Below are 4,833 nucleotides of genomic sequence, written 5' to 3' on the forward strand. Positions count from 1 at the left end.
ATTTTATATGTCATTTTACACAAGAGATTTGTGTTAGTCATTGGTTATTTATCTAAAGATGCATATTTCACTTTTTATAAGATGCAACCATACGAGTGCAATAAACATCTCAAAGAATCCTATATCACATTCATGAACTAAACATATAGAAATTAGACATCATTTTCTTTGTGATCATGTGCAAAAAGTAGATGTGATACTAGAATTTGTATGCACAGATGAATAATGGGCAGACATATTCGCGAAACCACTTCTGGAGGATAGATTTATCCAAATTAGACATGAATTAGGTCTGATGCATAGCTGAGAGGTTGCCTAGAGTTACTTTAGACTACATAATTAAGGGGCAGCAACTCACATTAAAATTAATAATTGGTTAAAATTTTCACATTTTGCAAATTTTCTCACATTTGGTATTAAACTCAAAGCATGGTTATTGCATGTTAAATTTTTATGGATACATGACACATGTTGATGCTCACATAAACCCTTGGACTTTAAATGATGATTTGTTTATCCATGTATATGTAAATTGAAACAATGTGTATGTTCACCTTGAAATTTGATTCAACAACAGAGATAAACATTAGCAAGGGAGAGACGTAATTTGAATAACACGAGGAGATATATTCCACAACACAATTTTGACACATATAGGTTGAAATGTATTTTGATTGCAATGATGAGATATGTTTATGTCAGAACATTTTTTTTTTTTTTTTGTATATAGCTTTTTGTTACTGTCAAAAAGGGGGAGAAGTTAGTAAGCAAAAATGATGTCAAAAGGGAAGAAGTAAGCAATTTTTTTTTCTTTGAAATAAAGGGGGAGAAGTATATAGAAGTATATACTAGAAAAAATATTGCATATTCTACAATGTATATGAACTTCATTGTGTGTAAACTATATTGATATATTGCTGAATTCTAAATTATGCATTATCTTAAGGGGAACTTTGTTAGGCATAATCCATTTTTGCTCATGTGTTTGTCATCATCAAAAAGGGGGAAATTGTTGACTTTATGAGTCCAATCCTGTTTTGATAATGACAAATCACTTAGAATTTGACCTGTGCAATTGAGTTTATAAACAGGATCATGATTTATAATGCACGAACGGTAAGCTTAATATGGAAGCCACAAGGAATCTATAGTACATATCACTTGGCTCAATCCATGGAACTAGAAGAATAAAAGGAAAAAGAAGCAAGCTTCAAGTTCAAGATCTTCAATGGGAATGGGTATTTAAAATTGAATGTATTTACATATATCATATGATATAATTCGAAACTCAAATATACCCTAGACAGACCTTAAGACTCATGCATTTCATGAAAGATTCACTTCCATTAATTATAGGTTGAATAAATTTTTCGAGGAAAATTTTATAGGCCTCATCGATGAACCCGATGGCCTCGTCGATGAACGTTTGAAGGCCACTTGGTGACGAACAGTGTTGTCTCATCGACGATAAAATATCGACAGCCCAAAAAGTTTAAACAGTGCTCTCATCGACGAACTCATGGCCTCGTTCGATGAATGAGTGTTGTACACTTGTCGACGAACGTACCCATTCGTCGACGAAGGTTAGGGCGCAAAATGACATTTCAGTGCGGACACAAATGTAAATATGATATTTGAAATGATATAACGGCCATAAATTGTTTAGATGGCGAGATTGCATAATAACATAAACTCTAAACCCTAGAGCACAAATTTTTGCCTATCTCTTAAGAGCTTTGAACATATTGCATTAATCTTGGGCATACTTTTGAGAGCCTTGAATCCTACTGCTAAGAATCGTTGTTTGCACTCCAAAGAATTCATACTTGTCCATCTTCAAGATCCAAGAAAATACACGCACAACTTCTGCTAAATCTAGTTTGATCTTGAGGTTTGAAAAATATTTTATTGAACTTTCAATCCTTTATTAAACGGTTGTCTTCTCCATTATTTGTTTATCTAAAAATCTTATTGGGAGCACAAAACCTATTTTACCATAGTTATTTGTCTAAAAGTAAAAATATTTTAGGAATAGTATTCTCAAGCTTGAATCCTCGTGACACTTAAAGTTATATTTTTTATTCAAAAAAATTTACATTATTTGTGCAAAAGGAATTTGAAAAATATTTTTTTAAATCTTTGTAATATTCAAAGTCATATTTTTTATTCAAAAATTTAATCTTACACGTTATTTGATAGCAAGAACTTAGATCTGCATAATATTCAAGGCTATTGTATCTTATCTGGTATTCCTGCATAAAGTAAGTTGAAATCAAACCCTAAGATCTCCAAAGCTTTTATTTATAATTTTTTTTTTTTTTGAGAGATATTGATTAAATGGTGGATTTGTGAAGTATCACATTATTCAAAGAATGATCTTATCGTTATGCCCATATTGAGTTTCATGTTTTATCATATGTTTATCTACTAGGATTTATCTTGTACTCACTAGTATTGTTAGAATCATTTTGAGTTGTTGCAGCTCGAAATTGTTTTTATTATTTTATTTTCACGGTTTGAGTTGTGAACCAGGGTTGAGGAGGAAGCTACACCTCTTGTAAGCAGTAAATTGTAAAGGAAGCTCCGTCGCAGTTAAAGGAGCAAATTATTAGTGGAATCCTTGAGTGGGTTGCTCAAGGCGAGGACGCAAGCTGGGATAGGTCGAACCACATAAAAATTATATTTGTCTTCTCTCTTTTCTCAACTCTTTAATTTCTGCTTTGATTTAAATTATCTGCTTATTGTATATGAGTTAAGCATTTGATAAGTTTGTAAGTAATTAGGTTAAATTTTAGCTTGATAAAGACACTCATTCAATTGATTAATTATGAAACATTAAGCTAGTTGTTGAGTGGCTTACAAGTTTGTAATTGATAGTTTTCAAAATTAGAACTTGTATGAAGGACTTAAATTTTAAAATTACTCAATTCACCTCTCTCTTGGGATAATACCAGAATTCACAGTTACTAATAATATATTATTAATGACGATTTCGAAATTCGTCACTAATTCTTTACTATTAGTGACGGTTTTAAAATTCATCACTAATACTCTACTATTAGTGACGGTTTTGAAATTCATCACTAATACTCTACTATTAGTGACAAATTTGAACTGAACTAATGTAGAATTTATAGTGACCATATTAGAGTTTTAGTGACGGTTATAATCCGTCACTAATACTCTATTATTAGTGACGCTTTTAAAATTCATCACTAATAAGTATTAGTAACTACAGTTATGACGACTAAATCAAAAACATCACTAATACTAATAAAACCATCACTATTACTATTAGTGATGAATTTTTGATTATTAGTGACGATTTTGATCCTTCATTAATAATCTTTTTTTTTGTAGTGATTTTTGAGTCTTAAGGTTGTCTTGAGCACATTGAACATCGATATGATGCAAATATCTTGTGAGTTGCATGCTACTGTAACTTGCAGGTTTAGAAAATATTCTATTTATAGATGGCATGCTACCGAAAATTTGTTAAATTTTTTCCAAAATAATCAAAGTCAAATACTATATTTGCGAGAATGATTATAGTGTATTGAATGTTAAAACATTTTTGAAATGATGAGTGAAGTTCAAATGATTTATAGCTGTTTTTGAGTCCTAAGGAAGTCATGTAAACCATGAAAATCACATTCTATTTTTTCATAGAACTATATTCTGATATAGATTGTTTGTGAGATGGATGAACACATTACATTATTTAATGCTTATTATATGAAGCTCTTGTGCACTTATAAAATTCATTAATGGTTGGATTATTGTGGACTGTTCGTTGTAAACACCCAGGTTTGAAGCATATCTCTATGGAAAATGTCCTATTTATAGACGAAATGCTACTAAATTTTTCTAAACTAATAAAACTTAGATATTTAAAATTATATCATTTTTTTTTTTAACTATGTCCGAATGTTTGATTATTTTGCTATCAAATCATTGATACTTATAATGCATATACATATATGTTCAAAAATCACATACTAATTTTTTTTTTATTTTTTATAATTCTTATTTTGTAGGGTTAATTTGTGGCTGTCACAACATGAGCATGATTCCATGCACTATAGTCGGATGCAACTTTTGATTACTTTTTTGCATTTTTTTTGTTATCTAAATAGATGAAATTTCTGTATTTTAATTTGAATTTGTATAATGTATTTTTATTTCAATTTGAATTTCAAATTTTTGTTGTATTTTTTTTTTTATCTGAAGTTATGGAATTTCTTTATTTTAATTGAATTTGTATAATATATTTGTATTTGTATTTGAATTAGATTTTTGAATAATTTATGAATTTTTTAGTAATTATGGTTTTATCTTATGTATGCGAAAATGTAATTACAGAAATTTACACGAATTAATGATTAAAAAAATTATTAATTTGTAATTATTAGTGATGGTTTTACAATCGTCACTAATAATTGTCCATTTTTTAAGTATTAGTGAATGATTCAAAACCGTCACTAATAGTAGAGTATTAGTGACGAATTTCAAAACCATCGCTAATACTATACTATTAGTGATGGTTTAAATTCGTTACTAAAAGTGGATATTAGTGACGGTTTTGAAATTCGTTACTAATACACTAATATTAGTGACAGTTTTTAAATTCGTCACTAATACTCAACTGCTAGTGACAGTTTTGAAATTCATCACTACTACTCTACTATTTGTTACGATTTTGAGCCAAGCCAATGTAGAATTTATAGTGACGGTATTAGGGTTTTAGTGGCGGTTATAATCCGTCGTTAATACTCTATTATTAGTGATGCTTTTAAGATTCGTCACTAATAAGTAGTAGTAACGGCAGTTATA

This window comes from Malania oleifera, chromosome 13, assembly GCF_029873635.1.
Source record: "Malania oleifera isolate guangnan ecotype guangnan chromosome 13, ASM2987363v1, whole genome shotgun sequence".
In the NCBI taxonomy this organism is placed as follows: Eukaryota; Viridiplantae; Streptophyta; class Magnoliopsida; order Santalales; family Ximeniaceae; genus Malania; species Malania oleifera.